The sequence below is a fragment of the Pseudophryne corroboree genome, chromosome 6 (genome assembly GCF_028390025.1).
Source record: "Pseudophryne corroboree isolate aPseCor3 chromosome 6, aPseCor3.hap2, whole genome shotgun sequence".
NCBI classification, from domain to species: domain Eukaryota; kingdom Metazoa; phylum Chordata; class Amphibia; order Anura; family Myobatrachidae; genus Pseudophryne; species Pseudophryne corroboree.
The window spans coordinates 105,620,706-105,642,481 of record NC_086449.1 but is presented as its reverse complement, the minus strand read 5'-3'; the positions used below and the strand labels follow the sequence as shown (position 1 = coordinate 105,642,481).

The 21,776-nt window shown below is 49.0% G+C and overlaps 1 protein-coding gene across 1 annotated transcript in view; it reads left to right on the top strand.

Moving 5' to 3' along the window:
• Positions 1-21,776, top strand: part of HTRA4 (HtrA serine peptidase 4) — a 110,506-nt gene that overhangs the window by 11,490 nt on the left and 77,240 nt on the right. The gene's annotated exons all lie outside the window — the stretch shown is intronic.

Genomic DNA, 21,776 nt, shown 5'->3' with positions numbered 1-21,776 from the left:
CTCCCGGAATGAACACTGCTGACAGTGCGCTTACATGATTTTCCGCCCAGCGAAGAATCCTGGCGGCTTCCGCCATCGCCACTCTGCTCCTTGCGCCGCCTTGGCGGTTTACATGAGCCACCGCGGTGATGTTGTCCGACTGAATCAGAACTGGTAGGTCGCGAAGTAAGGTCTCCGCTTGATGAAGGGCGTTGTATATGGCCCTCAGCTCCAGGACGTTGATGTGAAGACAAGTCTCTTGACTTGTCCAAAGTCCTTGGAAGTTTCTTCCCTGTGTGACTGCTTCCCAACCTCGGAGGCTCACGTCCGTGGTCACCAAAACCCAGTCCTGAATGCCGAACCTGCGGCCCTCCAGAAGGTGAGCACTCTGTAGCCACCACAGGAGAGATACCCTGGCCCTGGGGGACAGGGCGATCAACTGATGAATCTGTAGATGTGACCCGGACCACTTGTCTAGTAGGTCCCATTGGAAAGACCTCGCATGGAACCTGCTGAAAGGGATGGCCTCGTAAGATGCCACCATCTTTTCCAGGACTCGAGTGCAGTGATGCACCGACACCTGTTGTTGCGTCAATAGGTCCCTGACCAGAGTCATGAGTTCCTGGGCCTTTTCTATCAGAAGATAAACCCTATACTGGTCCGTATCCAGAATTATGCCTAAGAAGGTCAAACGAGTCGCAGGAACCAACTGTGACTTCGGGATACTGAGAATCCAGCATTGTTGCTGTAACACCTTCAGTGAAAGTGACACGCTGTTCAACAACTGCTTTTATGAGGAGATCGTCCAAGTACGGGATCTGAAATTAGGAATGACAATCCTGTACCGCAACCCTTAGGTACGCCTGATGAGGTGGATATATGGGAACATGAAGGTATGCATGCTTTATGTCCAGGGATAGCATAAAATCCCACCCTTCTAGGCTGGTGATGACCGCTCTGAGCGATTGCATCTTGAATTTGAACCTTGTCAAGTATAGGTTCAAGGATTTTAAATGTAAAATGTGTCTGACCGAACCGTCTGGTTTCGGAACAACAACAGGGCTGATTAATACCCCTTCCCTTGTTGAAGTAGGGGAATTCTGACAACCACCTGTTGAAGATACAATTTGTGAATTGCATTTAACACTATGGTCCTCATTCCGAGTTGTTTGCTCGTTCTTTTCCTTCGCATTGGTGCGATTTTCCGCTAACTGCGCATGCGCAATGTTCGCACTGCGGCTGCGTCAAGTAAATTTGCTAAGAAGTTTGGTATGTTAATCACGGCATTACGAGGTTTTTTCTTCGTTCTGGTGATCGGAGTGTGATTGACAGGAAGTGGGTGTTTCTGGGCGGAAACTGGCCGTTTTATGGGTGTGTGTGAAAAAACGCTGCCGTTTCTGGGAAAAACGCGGGAGTGGCTGGAGAAATGGGGGAGTGTCTGGGCGAACACTGGGTGTGTTTGTGACGTCAAACCACAAACGACAAGCACTGAACTGATCGCACTGGAAGAGTAAGTCTCGAGCTACTCAGAAACTGCAAAAAAAAAATCTTTTCGCAATATTGCGAATACTTTGTACGCAATTCTGCTAAGCTAAGATTCACTCCCAGAGGGCGGCGGCTTAGCGTGTGCACTGCTGCGAAGAGCGGCTAGCGAGCAAACAACTCAGAATGAGGGCCTATCTCCCATTCTGGGGGAGAATCTGTTAGGGCCGATTTGAAAAAACCTGCGAGGAGACACCTCTTCGAATTCCAGCTTGTAACCCTGGGAAATAAATTCTATTGCCCAGGGATCCACCTGTGAGTGAACCCAGATGTGGTTGACAAGTCGAAGACGTGCCCCCCCTGGGGTGGACTCCCTCAGCGGAGCTCTCGCGCCGTGCTGTGGATTTTGTAGAGGCCGGGGCGGACTTTTGCTCCTGGGAACTAGCTGTGGTTGGCAGCTTGTTCCTCCTGCCCTTACCTCTGGCAAGAAAAGACGATCCTCGTACTTTCTTGTTCTTATTTAACCGAAAGGACTGCATTAGATAATGTGGCGCTTTCTTAGGCTGTGAGGGAATATAAGGCAAAAAAATTGGCTTTACCAGCTGTAGCTGTGGAGACCAGGTCCGAGAGACCTTCCCCAAACAATTCCTCACCCTTGTAAGGTAAAACCTCCATATGCCTTTTTGAGTCGGCCTCACCTGTCCATTGCCGGGTCCATAGGACTCGTCTAGCAGAAATCGACATAGCGTTGATTCTAGAACCCAGTAGGCCAATGTCTCTTTGAGCATCTCTCATATATAAGACAGCATCGTTAATATGACCCAGGGTCAATAAAATGGTACCCTTATCCGGGGTATCAATTTCCGTCGATAAGGTACCTATCCACGCTGCTACAGCGCTACAAACTCCAGCCGACACTATTGCCGGTCTGAGTAAGGTACTAGAATGTGTGTAAATGGACTTTAAGGTAGCCTGCTGTTTGCGATCAGCAGGATCCCTGAGGGTAGCCATATCTTGGGATGGCAGCTCTACCTTTTTGGATAAGCGTGTCTTTTTCCCCCCTTGGGGAAGATTCTCACCGTACCCTGTCCTTAGTCGGGAAAGGATACACCCTAAGAATCCTTTTGGGAATCTGCAGTTTCTTGTCTGGAGATTCCCAAGACTTTTCAATAACTCGTTCATGGGATGGGGGAAAGGTTACCTCAGCTTTCTTTACCCTATACATGTGTACTCTCGTGTCAGGGACAGGGGGTTTCTCTGTGATATGCAAAACATCTTTTGTTACAATAATCATATACTGAATACTATCTGCCAATTCTGGCTGTAACTTTGCATCATCGTAGTCGACACTGGAGTCAGAATCCGTGTCGGCGTCAGTGTCTACTATTTTGGATAGTGGGCGCTTTTGAGACCCCGGAGGTCCCTGTGACATAGGGGAAAGATAGGGTTTGATGCCTGTACATTCCCTAGACTCAGTGCAATAAATTCACATTAGCACTAAAACATTCCACATATCCAACCAGTCAGGTGTCGGTGTTGCCGACGGAGACACAACAGTCATTTACTCCACCTCCTCCCTATGAGAGCCTTCTACCTCAGACATGCCGACACACGCGTACCGACACACCACACACTCAGGGAATCCTCTTATCTGAAGACAGTTCCCTCACAAGGCCCTTTGGAGAGACAGAGAGAGAGTATGCCAGCACACACCCAGCGCTAATGACCCAGGAAAAAACACACAATATGTTTACCCAGATAGCGCTGTAATCTTTATTTTTGCGCCAAATTATGTCCCCCCCCCCCCCCCCCTTCTTTAAAACCCTCTTTCACTGTGGATAAGCAGGGGAGAGTCCGGGGAGCTTCCTCTCAGCGCTGTGCTGTGGAGAAAATGGCACTGGTGAGTGCTGAGGAAAAAGCCCCGCCCCCTCATCGTCGGGCTTCTGTCCCGCTAAAATATATAAAAAACTGGCGGGGGCTCTTTATATATACAGTGCCTAGCTGTATATATCTACTTTTGCCAGAAAATGAGGTTATATTGCTGCCCAGGGCGCCCCCCCTGCGCCCTGCACCCTTACAGTGACTGCCGTTTGTGTGTGCTGTGTGGGAGCAATGGCGCACAGCTTTACTGCTGTGCGTTACCTCAGTGAAGATCTGAAGTCTTCTGCCGCCTCTGAAGTCTTCTTTCTTCTCATACTCACCCGGCTTCTATCTTCCGGCTCTGTGAGGAGGACGGCGGCGCGGCTCCGGGATGAACTCCAGGGTGAGACCTGTGTTTCGACTCCCTCTGGAGCTAATGGTGTCCAGTAGCCTAAGAAACAGAGCCTAACATTAAAGCATGTCTGTTTCTCTCCCCTCAGTCCCTCGATGCAGGGAGTCTGTTACCGGCAGGCTCCCTGAAAATAAAAAACCTAACAAAATACTTTCTTTTCAGGAAACTCAGGAGAGCTCCTTGTAATGCACCCAGTCTCCTCTGGGCACCGTAATAAACTGAGGTCTGGAGGAGGGGCATAGAGGCAGGAGCCAGTGCACAACCATACCTAAAGTTCTTTCTTAAAGTGCCCATGTCTCCTGCGGAGCCCGTCTATCCCCATGGTCCTTACGGAGTCCCCAGCATCCTCTAGGACGTAAGAGAAATAATGGGTGACTGAGGCAGGGGTGACAGGGAGATACTGGGTGACTGAGGCAGAGGTGACAGGGAGATAGTGGGTGACAGATGCAGGGGTGACAGGAGATAGTGGGTGACTGAGGCAGGGGTGACAGGGAGATAGTGGGTGACTAAGGCAGAGGTGACAGAGATAGTGGGTTACTGAGGCAGAAGTGACAGGGAGATAGTGGGTGACAGAAGCAGGGTTGACAGGGAGATAGTGGGTGACTCAGGCAGGGGTGACAGGGAGATAGTGGGTGACTGAGGCAGGGTTGACAGGGAGATAGTGGGTGGCTGAGGCAGGGGTGACAGGGAGATAGTGGGTGGCTGAGGCAGGGGTGACAAGGAGATAGTGGGTGACTGAGGCAGGGTTGACAGGGAGATAGTGGGTGGCTGAGGCAGGGGTGACAGGGAGATAGTGGGTGACAGAAGCAGGGTTGACAGGGAGATAGTCGGTGACTGAGGCAGGGGTGACAGGGAGATAGTGGGTGACAGAAGCAGGGTTGACAGGGAGATAGTGGGTGACTGAGGCAGGGGTGACAGGGAGATTGTGGGTGACAGAGGCAGAGGTGACAGGAAGATAGTCGGTGACTAAGGCAGGGGTGACAGGGAGATAGTGGGTGACTGAGGCAGGGGTGACAGGGAGATTATGGGTGACTGAGGCAGGGGTGACAGGGAGATAGTGGGTGACTGAGGCAGGGGTGACAGGGAGATAGTGGGTGACTGAGGCAGGGGTGACAGGGAGATTATGGGTGACTGAGGCAGGGGTGACAGGGAGATAGTGGGTGGCTGAGGCAGGGGTGACAGGGAGATAGTGGGTGGCTGAGGCAGGGGTGACAAGGAGATAGTGGGTGACTGAGGCAGGGTTGACAGGGAGATAGTGGGTGGCTGAGGCAGGGGTGACAGGGAGATAGTCGGTGACTGAGGCAGGGGTGACAGGGAGATAGTGGGTGACAGAAGCAGGGTTGACAGGGAGATAGTGGGTGACTGAGGCAGGGGTGACAGGGAGATTGTGGGTGACAGAGGCAGAGGTGACAGGAAGATAGTCGGTGACTAAGGCAGGGGTGACAGGGAGATAGTGGGTGACTGAGGCAGGGGTGACAGGGAGATTATGGGTGACTGAGGCAGGGGTGACAGGGAGATAGTGGGTGACTGAGGCAGGGGTGACAGGGAGATAGTGGGTGACTGAGGCAGGGGTGACAGGGAGATTATGGGTGACTGAGGCAGGGTTGACAGGGAGATAGTGGGTGACTGAGGCAGGGGTGACAGGGAGATTGTGGGTGACAGAGGCAGAGGTGACAGGAAGATAGTCGGTGACTAAGGCAGGGGTGACAGGGAGATAGTGGGTGACTGAGGCAGGGGTGACAGGGAGATTATGGGTGACTGAGGCAGGGGTGACAGGGAGATAGTGGGTGACTGAGGCAGGGGTGACAGGGAGATAGTGGGTGACTGAGGCAGGGGTGACAGGGAGATTATGGGTGACTGAGGCAGGGGTGACAGGGAGATAGTGGGTGACTGAGGCAGGGGTGACAGGGAGATAGTGGGTGACTGAGGCAGGGGTGACCGGGAGATACTGGGTGACTGAGGCAGAGGTGACAGGGAGATAGTGGGTGACTAAGGCAGTGGTTACATCATCTATCTCTAACTGCAGCTCACTCCTTGTTCTTTTATGCCTGCTGCTTCTCCCCTGCTCTTTATAAGCTACATTCATTTCTACTCCCACCAACCTGTGTGAGGTGAAGCTTCATGTCTGTCATAGGCAGGGGAACTGATGAGGGAGGAGCAGGCTGAGGAACGCCTGGCTCTGGCTGGTAGCTGCTCCTCAGCTCCACCTCACACAAGCTGCTACCAGTGTGGGTGGGTGCAAATACCTGCAGGGTGCTGGTCACTGGTGTGGTAGACGTGTCAGTGGAAGCTGTCTGTGTGCCTGGCTGGGAAGTGAGGACTCGGACTCCCATGAGGCTGCTCTTGCTGCTGCTGATCATCTCCATGGTTCAGAGGAGCATGTGATGGCTCTCTTCAAATCAGAGCCCAGCACTTGCTCCTCTGACCCTCTGCAGAGTCTCCTGGGATTTATTACCCAGTAGTGCACTGCAGATTCCTGTGTGCTCTGTGCTTTGCCCCGATCCTGTAACTAACACTACATACTGCGGCAGAGGCAATCAGCAGAAGGGCCTCTTAAATCTCCCTGTTTCCAGCTATCGGGGAGGGCTGGGAGCTGGGAGAATGCAGTGAAGCAGAGAAGCGGTGTCCAGGGCGGGCACCGCGGCGCTGTAGAGAGTGAGTCACGGTGACTCACTGTCTGCCGCGGCACCCTCTACTGCCTGGCGCTCTATGTGTCCGCGTATTCCGTGTATGCTTCGGGCCGGCCCTGCATGTCACTCAGACCTCACCACATGCCCCAGATGGCCAAATATGATCTACCCAAAAGCCCCCTGGGACCCACTGTATGCCTCTCAAACCACCATAACTGCACCTTACATGCCCATCAGATCTCCACTACATTTCTGTCATGCTTCCCCAACTTCCACTCCCATGCCCATCAGATCTCCATTACATGTCCATCATACCTCCCCAACTTCCACTTACATGCCCATCAGATCTCCACTACATGTCCATCATACCTCCCCTACTTTCACTTACATGCCTATCAGATCTCCACTACATGTCCATCATACCTCCCCTACTTCCACTTACATGCCCATCAGATCTCCACTACATGTCCATCATACCTCCCCTACTTCCACTTACATGCCTATCAGATCTCCACTACATGTCCATCATACCTCCCCTACTTCCACTTACATTCCCATCAGATCTCCAGTATATATCCATCCTAACTCCCATACTTCCACTTACATGCCTATTAGATCTCCACTACATGTCCATCATACCTCCCCTACTTTCACTTACATGCCTATCAGATCTCCACTACATGTCCATCATACCTCCCCTACTTCCACGCCCATCAGATCTCCACTACATGTCCATCATACCTCCCCTACTTCCATTTACATGCCCATCAGATCTCCACTACATGTCCATCATACCTCCCCTACATCCACTTAAATGACCATCAGATAACTCCCACATTTGCAACAGACTTTGAAAACAAACATCTCAGAACCTGACATACCGTATTTGACATATTATTACAGTGTGTTCTTCTCCAGACGATCCTGCCTTCAGAGGAAGGAGGTAGATGGCACTACACTCCCTCCTCCTCTGGGGGTAGATTTATCAAAGCCTGGAGAGAGATAAAGTACCAACCAATCAGCTACTAGCTGCCGTTTTAGAGACTGTGGGCTGTGGGTTGATGTATCAAGCAGTGAATCCAGTGGAGAAGTTGCCCATAGATGATAAGTACATTCTAAAAAAATATAGGTAGAAGCTATTGGTTGCTATGGGCAACTTCTCCACTGGTCCACTTCTCTACTCTTCTAAATGTGTGATACATCTGGAGAGATGTACTAAGCCTTGGAGAGAGATAAAGTACCTGCCAATTAGCTCCTGTCATTTTTCAAACACAGCCTGTAACATGACAGGAGGTGGTTGGTTGATATTTTATCTCTCTCCAAAGCTTAGTACATCTCCCCCAGTCAGACAGTTAGAAACTGATTGGAAGGTAGCCAGAGCCGGCCCTAGGCAGAGGCAAACTAGGCAAATGCCTAGGGCATTTGGTATGCCTAGGGGCACAAGCATCTTCTGTTGATTAAAATGATATGCAGCATGCCTATATTCTGGGTGTGACTGCGGCTGTATCTGCATACGAAATGCTACGTTACAGTGTATTCCTGTTAATCACTCTAATGTAGCATTTCATATGCAGATACAGTCACAGTCGCACACAGAATATAGGCATGCCAAATATCATTTTAATCAACAGAAGCTGATTGTGCATTCTAGCCACACAGTAATGCAAATAAGACACATTTTCATAAAAAAGGCGCTCAACGTTAGCAGAGCTGCCAGCTGACTCATGCCAGGTATCTTCTGCATGGCATATTGAGGCAAGATGTATGAGGACACATCTGTATCCAAGCAGAGACAGAGGTCACAGTTTTAGCGGCCATGTGAGTGATGTGTGCGAGTGGGTAGGTTGTGCAGTAGTGTTCTGCATATGTGTAAGGGGAATTATGTGTGTAAATCTAGTTGCACTACTGTGTGGCATAATTTGAATTGGGGGTACTATTGTGTGGCCATGCCCCTTCCCAGCAAGAACGCACCCATTTTTGGACTGTGCGCCAAATGCGCAATGTTCCTATTTAGAATATAAAGGGTAGGAACACCAAAATGAGGACCGCTATGGGTGAGGGGTGATGGTGCTAGGAAAGGGGTGCAGGGTCAGAGGCTGAACTAGCTATGGTGCTAGGGGGCACCAGCCACAATATTGCCTAGGGCATCATATTGGTTAGGGTCGGCTCTGAAGGTACCAGTGGTGGCTTCAGAGGTGGGTCTGTAGCGCAGTCCAAAGTTCAAACAGGGTAGCCACACCAACTGGCAGTGAGTCAGGTTGGGACAATTGAGTTGACGGCAGTTGGTGTAGCCTCCTATTTGAATTTTTGACTGCGCTGCAGCCCCACCTCTGGCTGCGCTGCAGCCCCACTGGTTTATCTCTCTCCACTTTAATTCTCTCCAAGCTTTGATGAATCTCCTCCCTGATGAGCACTGCACGGGGTATGTCACATGATGCAGAAGATGGGTGCACCCATTCAGTACTAATCCCTGCTTGATAACAAAGCAGAGAATAAATGAGCAGTCATCTGGGGCCCCAGGCGAAGGCATTGTGGGCTGCTGGCAGCTTGTGGGCCTCCTGTTGCACATCTAGACTGAGCAATGTTAAATTGCTGATAATTGCTATTGGTTAATAGAAATTTGCAGTTTTTAGTAAATACAATTCCAAGTTGTTGCTTTTTGTAGCTTGCATAAGGACCATTTTATACAGGCACATTTGGTTAAACATGAATACATGCATACATACTTGTATTACAAATATATGGCAGACCATCCTTTCTGAAAGAGTGGGAGATGTATCAAACCTTGTAAGAGCAGAGACGTGCAGTCAGGGGAGGCCAAACTCCTGAGATTTGATATTATAACGATTAGAATAGTACAAAGAAGATATTAATAACATAAACATCCTCTTTGTTCTTATTGTAATCCTTTTTATAGTGAGCACTCTCCAGCTTTGTGGAGAGCCCTGGAGCTGCAGGGAGACGAGAGATGAGGCAGCAACAGCTCTGCCTCGGTACTACAGTCAGATGCTGCTTTACAGAGCTGGGGCAGGGCCACACCACAAGCAGTAAGCTGCACAGAAAGGTAGCTAATAAAGGCATGCCTCTGAGGGTGGGGGCGGGCCTTGTGCACTGATGGACACTTGGATGTGTCATGTGACCAGGAAGTGCAATGTAGTCTTAGCTCAGTCAGCAGCAGCAAGAGAAGACACAGGGAAGCAGGTATGAGACTCAATGGACCAGTGACATGAAGTAATTTTTCCAAATTTCCTGCCACACATACTGCTGTATCTGTGTATAATAACCACGTGAATCCTTTGGCTCATATATTGTGAGTAAATCTGGCTCTGGTACTAGTCAATGCTTCCACAGCCATTTACCTCATTGCACATCCCTGCAATGGACACTGTAGCTCAGGGGTCTATAATCCTCGGATGAAGGTTAAGTGGACGGAGGTAAAGTACCAGCCAATCACCTCCTAACTGCAATTTTTCAAACCCATATGGTATTTGGGGGCTGATTGGCTGGTACTTTATCTCCATTCACTTTACCTCCATCCAAGGCTTAGTAAATAGACCCCTTAGTGTAGTGAGGGGAGTGTTACAGTGAGAAGGGGGTGAGACAGGCTCCCAGCATTCAGACCCATGTGTGTCTCCCAGCCACTTACCTCACTGTATGTCACTGTGTAAGAGAACAGGGGAAGATGTTCTAGATTAGCAATCAATAAGCTTTTATTTATCATTTTATAGAACCTGCTTGATAAATGTTAGGTAGAAGTTGATGGTTTACAATGAGCAACTTCTTACTTGTTGTCTATAGAAGGCTTGCCCCAGAAGATTAAACTTTCTATTTTGAATACCTTGTAAATATGTCCCAATATTAAGTACTTTAAGATCGTGTCATACAACATTCAGCATTAGTAGCTCCACGCAGTTCAGTATCCTTATCACCAGGGGAACGTCCACCCCCCCCACCACCAATTTTAGTATTTCAATTGATTGGTTATTTATAAGTCCTTATTACATGATAGCCAAGTTGATAGGGGTTCAGTATGATTTGACGATGTACTGGAAGCCGGCGGTCGCATCCTGATAGTTGAATTCCACGACATGGGGGAGGTAAGACTGTTCCCCCCTGTCTTCTACCCCTAACCCTCCCTTTCCGCAGCCTAACCTCCACCTTAGTGCCTGACCTATCCTTTCCCCCAGTAGTGCACAAGCCTGACTGCCCCCTCCTGCACTGCAGCCTGTCATTTTTCAAACCCAGCCTGTGACAGGAGCCGATTGGCTGGTATTTTATCTCCAGCGACTTTATCTCCAATCAAGGCTTAGTAAATAGACCTCTTATTAAGGGCTTTATTCAGGTTTGTTAGCAAACAAAAAAAGCACACTAATGGGCAAAGTAGTGCAGGTGGGGCAGATGTAACATGTGCAGAGAGAGTTAGATTTGGGTGGGGTGTGTTCAAACTGAAATCTAAATTGCAGTGTAAAAATAAAGCAGCCAGTATATACCCTGCACAGAAACAATACAACCCACATACCCTCCAACATTTTACACATAAAAATTGGTACAAATTAGGAAAAGGGGCGTGGCCATGGGTAAAGGGGGCATGGCCGCGCCCCCTTTCCTGTACTTATAATGGAAGTTTGGAGAGTCAAAAATCGGTACAGACCATAAAAAAAAGGTACTCTACCTGGCAAAAAGGTACAGTTGGAAGGTATGAACCCACCCAACTCTAACTCTCTCTGCTCATGTTACATCTGCCACACCTGCAGTGCACATGGTTGTGCCCATTAGTGTGCTTATTGGTTTACTAACAAACCTGTAATTCCCCCTTAGCATGTTCCTAAAAAGAGTCCTTGACCTTTATTAATATATCTTCCAAGGATAAGTTGCTGCTTGACAGAATCATTAAACACATCGGTCCTGATTCAATCGCACGCAATGCCGATATTCTCAATGTTGGGCAATTATATGCTTCTGCTAAAATCTCGAACGGCACATGCATTACACTGTGTGTATGTACAGAGCCGCAGCTGAATGTGCTGGAAATGTGCTAGGCATTCCTGGGCGGTGGCTGGGAGGTGGTTATTTAGATGCAAGGAGGTAGACATGCTATGGGAGTGTGGCGGGCGCGTCACTGGACTGGTTGTGTATAAAGATGCTTTATCCATCAGACCATCACATTAGAGATCATACTCAGACAAAAAGTCTGCACCTGTCATAGGGCTGGTGCAAGTTTCTATGATGTGACCGATGGTCAGACACACTTGTACACCAAGTGGCTGATATTAGCATTAGCACATAGGTGCAGACACGCACGCACACACTTGTACACAGAGGTTAAAGTGAGCCGGAACGGGGCGGAACTGCTTTCCGTCAGTTCAATTTGGAGCCGGAACGCAGTTCCGCCTCCGCCGGCTCACCTAACCCAGAGAAATGCCGGGCGCCAGCTGAGATTGTGTTACCAATGGGCGCCCGGCAAATTCCTCTCAGCGGCAGCCGGTGCAGGAGCTTACTGCTGAGCTTCGGCTTCTGGGTCTCCCGACTCCCGCAGAGTGCACTATGGGAGGGATGTCATGTAGCAGGACAGGGTTGGTGAGCAGGAGAGGGGCGGGGCTGATGAGTACTGTGCAGAAGCGGGGCTGGTGAGTATTGTTTATTTTATTATTTTTGTGTGTGTAAGCAACGCTACGGGGGGGGGGAGCTGGGGGCATATCTATTGGGGGCAAACCAGCTGGGGGCATATCTGGTGGGGGCAAACCAGCTGGGGACATATCTAATGGGGGCAAACCAGCTGGGGGCATGTCTAGTGGGGGCAATTCAGCTGGGGGCATATCTAGTGGGGGCAAACCAGCTGGGGGCATATCTAGTAGGGGCAAACCAACTGGGGGCATATCTACTGGGGGCATATCTACAGGGGACATATCTACAGGGGGCATATCTACAGGGGGCATATCTACAGGGGGCATATCTACTTGGAGCATAATACAGGGGACATAACTACAGGGGGCATAACTACTGGGGTGCATTGCATAGGGGGCATTTAAGTGCACTATGGGAGGGATGTCATGAAGCAGGACTGGGTTGGTGAGCAGGAGAGGGGCGGGGCTGATGAGTATTGTGCAGAAGCGGGGCTGGTGAGTATTGTGTTTATTTAATTTTATTATTTTTGTGTGTGTAAGCAACGCTACGGGGGGGGGGGGGGCTGGGGGCATATCTATTGGGGGCAAACCAGCTGCGGGCATATCTAGTGGGGGCAAACCAGCTGGGTACATATCTGATGGGGGCAAACCAGCTGGGGGCATGTCTAGAGGGGGCAATTCAGCTGGGGGCATATCTAGTGGGGGCAAACCAGCTGGGGGCATATCTAGTAGGGGCAAACCAACTGGGGGCATATCTAATGGGGGCAAACCAACTGGGGGCATATCTAATGGGGGCAAAACTCCTGGGGGCATATCTATTTGGGGCAAATCTACTGGGGGCATATCTACTGGGGGCATATCTACTGGGGGCATATCTACAGGGGACATAACTACAGGCGGCATATCTACAGGGGGCATATCTACTGGGAGCATAACTACAGGGGACATAACTGCTGGGGTGCATTGCATAGGGGGCATTTAATAAGGGGCATCACTCCTGGGGACATAAGCGGCACTACTACTGGGGTCACTGTATAAGGGGCACCAATACTATGGGCTCTACATAAGGGGCACTACAACTGTGGGCACTACCACTACAGTGGGCATTGCATAAGGGGCGCTACCAGGCCCGGCGACAGGGGGGGTCAAAGGGGACACCCGTCACGGGCCCCAAAGTTGTGAGGGGCCCCAAGGTTCCTGGCTAAGCATGCGGCTGAGGCAGTGCAGTGGCTACATAGATATATTTAATTATATAATTCGCAAAGTTTAGCAAGATGCTAAACTTTGTACATGCGGCCTCCTGCAGTAACCCCCCACTGCCCTAAGGCCCAGGCCACCTGTCCGGATATCCCTGCTGCGTCCTCCCCGCCCTGTCTCTGCTATGGCGGTGTCGGTCCGGGTCTCCACATTAGAGAAGCAGCCGGACGGGACTGCAACTTCAGACTGTCAGGCTGGCCCGGCGCACCGACTGCAGAAGAAAAACTGTCTGTCGCTTCAGCTGCTGTTCCCGAAGAGCCAGGCAGCCCAGCAGCACGCACCGACCACACTGACAGTGCTAGTCAGAGCTCCACATAGCAGCCGCCTGATGCCTTACTCTGTCCAACTCCGCTCCCTATGTGCCTGGATGGAACCCCTTACACCAGTTCTGTCATGTTTAAGTATATAAATATGTGTGGTATGTATATAAATATATATTTAGGAGACAAAGCACAGCTTACACTTTTGAAAGTCAATGGAGTGTCATCTATTTTCTCCAGTGTGGGGAAGGGGAAACATATATATATTATAAAAATCCTGACAAAAATGCTTCCCTGGCATTGAAACATTGGTAGATTGGACCTGCCACCGTACATGGATGTTATACTTGCTGATTCCCTGATTCAGAGACCAGCATGGAGGGCACCTGCGTCTAACTAAAGATATTATTTATTGAGGAGTGCTGCTCATATTGGTGAGTGTGTGTGTATATGTGTGTATGTATATATATATATATATATATATATATATACACACACTATTTTCATTAAAGCCACTTTCTGCTTTACATGGGGGGGGGGGGGTCAAGGAATGTTGTGGGGGCCCCACAGATATTGGTGTACCGGGCCCCAAGATCTCTGTTGCCGGCCCTGGGCGCTACTACTGAGGGCATTGTATAAGGGGCACTACTGCTGTGGGCATTATGTGTATTTGGGGTGCTACTGCTGTGGGCTTTGTGTATAAGGGGCACTAATGTGTGTCATACCATGATTAAGGGGCACTACTATGTGGTGTAATGTGAATAAGGCTGTGCTACTGTGTGGCATAATTTAAATTGGGAATACTATTGGGTGACCACGCCCCTTTCTGAGACCATGCCCCTTTTGCGACGTGCGCCTACGACGAGTGCAATCCCTTTGTTACACAAGTTTTGGGGTTGGGGGGGTGAGTTCCACCACCTTTCTGGGACCACTTTAAGCACTGCTTGTACCCCAGGGGAGTGCTTGATGTTAGCATTAGCACATATTTACAGACAGACGCATACACACACACTTATACACCAGGGGAGTGGCTGATATTAGCATTAGCACATAGTTGCAGACACACCTACACACACACACTTGTACAGCAGGGGAGTGCTTGATGTTAGCATTAGCACATAGTTACAGACACACACACACACACACACACACACACACACACACACACACACACACACACACACTTGTACACCAGGGGAGTGACTGATATTAGGATTAGCACATAGGTGCAGACACACACACACACACACACACACACACACACACACACACACACACACACACACACACACATTACACCAAGGGAATGGCTGATATTAGCATTAGCACATAGCTACAGACACACACACTTGTACACCAGGGGAGTGCTTGATGTTAGCATTAGTCCATAGTCGCACACACACACACACACACACACACACACACACACACACACACACACACACACACACACACACACACTTGTACACCAGGGGAATGACTGATATTAGCATTTGCACATAGTTACAGACACAACTACAACAAAAGACACTAAGGGGGTCATTCCGAACCGATCGCACGCTGCACTTTTTTGCAGCCGTGCAATCAGGTCGTAACAGCACATGCGCTACAGCCGCAATGTGCAGGCGCGTCGTTACCTGGTGACGGCCGTCGCTGGGCAACGACAAGAACTATAAAGAAAGGCTTTGCAGCGACGAACGCAAGTAGATGACAGGCAGAAGGCGGATCCGGGCGTCAACTGACCGTTTTTGGGGAGTGGTGAGTCCAGCACTGGTGTGTCGAGGCGTTTGGAGGGCGGATGTCTGACATCGATTCCGGGACCTGACAGGCTGAAGTGATCGCAGTGGGTAAGTAAATCCAAACCTACTCCTAAACTGCTCAAAATGTTTTTGCATAGCTTGGCTGCACAAGCGAACGCAGCCTTGCTATGCAAAAATACACTCCCCCATAGGCGGCGACTATCTGATCGCACGGCAGCTAAAAACAGCTACAGTGCAATCAACTCGGAATGAGGGCCTTAATCGGTTGCATGAATCAGGCCCACCCTAATCTAGATCACTTATTTTCCAATAGGTAGTTGTAACCGTATAAGCTAGCTACAACATTTTGGTATATTGCCTTGGAAAACCAGTGCCTCTTATGTAGTGGAATGGTCCCCAGATGCTAGCACCCTACAGATACCGTCCTAGCCGATGCTGCCAGGATACTCAGTCATCTTAAATCTGTATTCTTACAGGCACAGGGAATAGTGACTTACCTGCCAGTTTGCATCCCCTGATGTCGGGAATGACATGCTATGCCAAGGGGAAGCTATATCTGAATATGAGGGATTTTTGATAGGTTTCCATAATGAGTGAAGCCCGGGGTAGTTAGAGGTACCTACCGGAAGCTGTGTGGGTGGTGGGGTGAGTGAAATAAACAATAGTTTTTGGGAAATAATCTTGAAAATATGACAATTAGCTGAGTGTTTTCTTATGTACAGTATAGGATGTGCAGGACTGAATACATTTACCAAGGGTTTGCCTGAACATTTAATAATCGGCCATTAGCGCTTGTCAAGTTCTTATGGGCTATAACTCATTGGAGTAAATAATAAAATTTTTAATAAGTGGATTACTTAGGGGGCAATGTATTCATCTCCTGGAGATTACATGGATAGTTTATAAGTTGTGTATATAGAGGCATGACTGCACACATTCCTTTCCTACAGGACATTTAACGCTGCGGTAACATCAAATAGAATTATCTACCAGTTATTTCTTACTATGCACAAATTAATACAGAAACCTGCAGCCATGATTTTCTTATCAGAATAATATAATCTACAATCTAGATCCACTAAGCACATAATGTGGGGATTCATTTTACAGGCGTTTATTCGTATCCTATCCATTATGTAATACTACTAGAATAAAATAGTATTATATTATGAAGCTGACAACACAATCAGATAGATCTGTGGCCAACAGGGTCACCTGGATGTACTTGCAGATATCTGATACAGTTATTAGTCGGTTATACTGTATTTCCATCTCTGATGCGGATGATCTCTTTCTGTAGAACAGAGAACTGGACTAAAATAGTGTTTACCAAATCTGGACCTCATGCACCCCCAACAGCTTATGTTTTCAGGATTTCTGTCTCTGGAGAAAGGTACTATAGGGTAATTACTGGCTTAGTCAAGTAGACTTAAACTGGGTACACACTTGACGACTTTTTGAATAACATGCCCGATTCCGACCAATCGGATCGACACATATCATTCAAATCGTCCAGTGTCCCCCCAATATATCATCAACGATGCGCTCTCCCGTGGATTGATTGACTGTCGGCTGTACATGCAGCTCAATCTAGCGATGTTGCAAGCTGAACACAGCACAGCTTAGCTCCTCCCCCTGCCGCCCCAGTGCTGTGAGGTGGCATGGCCAACTCGGGAAGGTGTGCGCACAGGATAGGCACCGGTTGATGGTCACCAGAGGTGGATGGGGAGGAGTGGGGTGTCGAGTACGATCACTCTCATCTCCGCCACTGCACCTCATACAGGAGAGGGATACAGTATCTGACTGCTGTTGCGACAGCTTCTGTGGTTGCCGTAGCAGCAGTCACTACTTTCTCCCTACCCAAAAGTACCGTGCCGCTGGGCTCCTCCAACAGTTCTGGGAAAAAGAGTACCTGCCCTCCCGGTGCCACTGCTTTTACCCCTCAGATACCTGTACATGATTACAGTAATACTGAAAAAATGAGCTGTTGACAGAGCACGAGGAACGGATTTGGGGAACAATGGTCTACCAGGACCTGCACATATATAGCAGCTTACACAGCTTACCTGTAAATGTGAGCTAGTAGTCTAGAGCCATATACAGGGGCAGACGCATAAAGTGGAGAAGTTGCCCATAGCAACCAGTAATCTTCTGTTATTTCATAAACTGTGTTAGATGTTTTGGGCAACTTCCCCACTTTATCTGTTTCTAAGGCTTGGTACATCTCCCCCACAATGTGTTGTTGCATTTGGTTTCCTTGTGCATTGAGATTGTCTTCCTTTGATATATACATAATAATTTTCGTACAGTAACATGCCGGAGATGGTTTCTGAGCTGATCTTATGTGTAGCTGCTGGAGGTGACAGGCTGCTTCTGCAGGGTAAATACCTGCGAGTGTGTGTTTGTGAGTCAGTGTCATGCGAGAACATGCTGGCTGAATGTACAGGAGGGATACAAGGAAAGCAGCCTTGCAGCAACATTGACCCAATTATATATCTGGGTGTATGTGTTTTTAAGGACAAAGGGGGTCATTCCGAGATGTTCGCTCGCTAGCAGTTTTTAGCAGCCGTGCAAACGCTGTGCCGCCTCCCACTGGGAGTGTATCTTAGCGTAGCAGAAGTGCGAACGAAAGGATCGCAGAGCGGCTACAAATTTATTTTGTGCAGTTTCAGAGTAGCTCCAGACCTACTCAGCGCTTGCGATCACTTCAGACTGTTCAGTTCCTGTTTTGACGTCACAAACACGCCCTGCGTTCGCCCAGCCACGCCTGCGTTTTTCCTGGCACGCCTGCATTTTTTTGAACACTCCCTGAAAACGGTCAGTTGACACCCAGAAACGCCCACTTCCTGTCAATCACACTGCGGCCAGTGCGACTGAAAAGCTTTGCTAGACCTTGTGTACGCATGCGCAGAAGTGCCGATTTTTTTGCCTGAACGCTGCGCAGCGACCGATATCCGCTAGCGATCAACTCGGAATGACCACCAATGTTCTCTGGCTATAAATTATAATTATAAAGTAAATTATTTTGCGTGCATAAGGAGAGAGAAATAAAGCACAAAATAGTATAATATTGTCACAGCAGATAATAGTATGCAGAAATATGATCAAAATAATGAATAAACTAAATTAGTTCCAACATAGGGGGTAATTCTCAGTTGATCGCAGCAGGAACTTTGTTAGCAGTTGGGCAAAACCAAGGCCCTCATTCCAAGTTGTTCGCGCGTTGCCGAGTTTCGCTATATTGCGATTAGTTGCTTACTGCGCAGGCGCAAGGTTCGCAGAGCGCATGCGCTTAGTTATTTTACACAAAAGTTAGGTATATTACTCACGGCATAACGAGGATTTTTCATCGTTCTGGTGATCGGAGTGTGATTGACAGGAAGTGGGTGTTTCTGGGCGGAAACTGGCCGTTTTATGGGTGTGTGCGGAAAAACGCTGCCGTTTCTTGGAAAAACGCGGGAGTGGCTGGAGAAACGGGGGAGTGTCTGGGCGAACGCTGGGTGTGTTTGTGACGTCAAACCAGGAACGAAACTGACTGAACTGATCACAGTGGCAGAGTAAGTCCCGAGCTACTCAGAAACTGCTAAGAAATTTCTATTCGCAATTATGCGAATCTTTCGTTCGCAATTCTGCAAAGCTAAGATTCACTCCCAGAGGGCGGCGGCTTAGCGTGTGCAATGCTGCTAAAAGCAGCTAGCGAGCGAACAACTCGGAATGAGGGCCCATGTGCACTGCAGGGGAGGCAGATATAACATGTGCAGAGAGAGTTAGATTTGGGTGGGGTATGTTCAATCTGCAATCTAAATTGCAGTGTAAAAATAAAACAGCCAGTATTTACCCTGCACAGAAACAAAATAACCCACCCAAATCTAACTCTCTCTGCACATGTTATATCTGCCCCCCCTGCAGTGCACATGGTTTTGCCCAACTGCTAACAAAGTTCCTGCTACGATCAACTCAGAATTACCCCCATAGAGTAATCGGATTAACAAACAAAAACTCCACTGAGGAGTAATATATGTCAAATAGACAAGCTGGGCAGTGAAGGGTTACAGTAAATGGCCAAGGGGGGTCATTCCGAGTTGATCGCTCGTTGCCGATTTTCGCAGCGCAGCGATCAGGTAAAAAAATGGCAAAACTGTGCATGTGTATGCACCACAATGCGCACGCGCGTCGTACGGGTACAAACAGCATCGTTGCTGTGCAATGCTTCTAAAGACGAATCCATTCGCACAGCCGATCGCAAGGAGATTGACAGGACGAGGGCATTTATGGGTGTCAACTGACCGTTTTCTGGGAGTGGTAGGAAAAACGCAGGTGTGACCAGGCGTTTGCAGGGCGGGTATCTGACGTCAATTCCGGGACCTCCGTCGCTAGGATCATCGCACATGATATGTAACTTCAGGGATGGTCTTGTTTTGAACGAAATGTTTTTGTACCGCTCGGCTGCACATGCGATCGCACACTTGCAAAGCGAAAATACACTCCCCCGTGGGTGGTGACTATGCGTTTGCATGGCTGCAAAAAGTAGCTAGCGAGCAATCAACTCGGAATGAGGGCCGCTGGTTTTACCCATTGCAGACATACAGTGTGAGTGGGACCCAGGTCAGATGACCCGGGTTCAGGGTCGGACTGGCCCACAGGGGTACCAGGGAAACCACCAGTAGGCCCCACTGCCTGAGGGCCCACTCCCTCCTCTAGGGATCAGGTTCCAGACTGTGCACTTGTATTATACATGGTAGATATGTTGCATTACACTAAACTATTGTGTATTTCAAGCCTCTGTTGAGACTGGCCACACCCCCTTTGTAAGCTGGCCACACCCCTAAGTATGGGCCCCTATAACTGCATCCCCCCGGTGGGCCCTTCATTCCCCAATCCGACACTGTCCGGGTTACCTATCCTTACTGCCCCGTAACCCGGGTCCTCCAGTGTCCAACCTAGGTCACTACCCGCAGACCCAGGTTTTTTGTGGGGGACAATTTCACGCCGAACCATGACCCAGGTAAAACCAGCAATAACCTGGGTGGAATCAGCAGTGTGAAAGGGTGTAAGTGACAGGAGGATCATGACGCATGAATCCCAGGTATAATACCGGAACAGGCAGCCTCATTGAAAATATACTAAATACAAGATTGAGTTTGTTACTGAAATATACTAATCAAGGGATTGAGTTAGTTACTGAACGGAATTTATAATACAATTCATATAATAATAATAATAATAATAATAATAATAATAATAATAATAATATTATTTTCTCTAACATCCAAGTGGATACTGGGATGACATTAGTACCATGCAATGGCGGAACTAGCGAGCGGTGGGCCCAGGTGCGACAAAATGCTTTGCCCCCCCCCCCATCCCGTCCAAGTCCACCCCCACACCCCTGGAGAGGATCTGGTGAGGGGGACCTGCTCAGGGCCAGGGAAATGGATACCTAGCAACAATGCCATAACTAGACATTTTAGCGCTGTGTGTAAGAAACGGCATTGGAGCCCCCCCTCTATATAAAACAGGGGCAGTGCACGCCGTAGGCGCGCGCAAAATATATAGGGGCATGGCTTCATGGGGAAGGGGTGTGGCCACAAAATAATACCAATTCATATAACAGTGCACAGTAGTCTCCATTACTCAAATTACGTCACACAGTAGCACCACTACACCAGGTAGAGCCCCTTTTACACATTACGGCGGACAGATTCCCCTTTTTACACATTACGGCAGACAGCGTCCCCTTTTTACACATTACGGCAGACAGCGTCCCCTTTTTTACACATTACGGCAGACAGCGTCCCCTTTTTACACATTACAGCAGACAACATCCCATTTTTACACATTACGGCAGACAGTGTCCCCTTTTTTACACATTACGGCAGACAGTGTCCCCTTTTTACACATTACGGCAGACAGTGTCCCCTTTTTACACATTACGGCAGACAGAGTTCCCTTTTTTACACATTACGGCAGACAGCGTCCCCTTTTTTACACATAACGGCAGACAGCGTCCCCTTTTTACACATTACGGCAGACAGCGTCCCCTTTTACACATTATGGCAGACAGAGTCCACGACACCCATAGAGGGAGAATAAATTAGTGCCCGCTAGGGGCTGTGTGCGCTCGCCCCCCTGTCGGGATGTTGCCGGTCGGGATCCCGGTGTTGGTATTCCGACCGCCGGAATCCTGTCTGGCGGTATCTCGTCCTGATCCCATAAAACCAATTTACAGCCAGTATAATCAGTGAGGGACCGTGCGCCATTGAGGGGGCGGGGCTTCCTGGAGAGTGGGACCAGAGGCTGAAAGGTATCATTTCCTGCTGCTGCTGACTGCCAGACTGCATACTGAGGCTGCTCCTCCGCAGAGCCCACTGAATCACTTATTGTACTGGTACCATGGGGTTTTATAGAGAGGGGGAGCATGTACACAGCGGTGACACTGCTGTGGTATTAAAAAAATATATATAGATATACCCAGCGGAGTGCTGCTCTGACTGAGGTATTGTGTGCTGGTC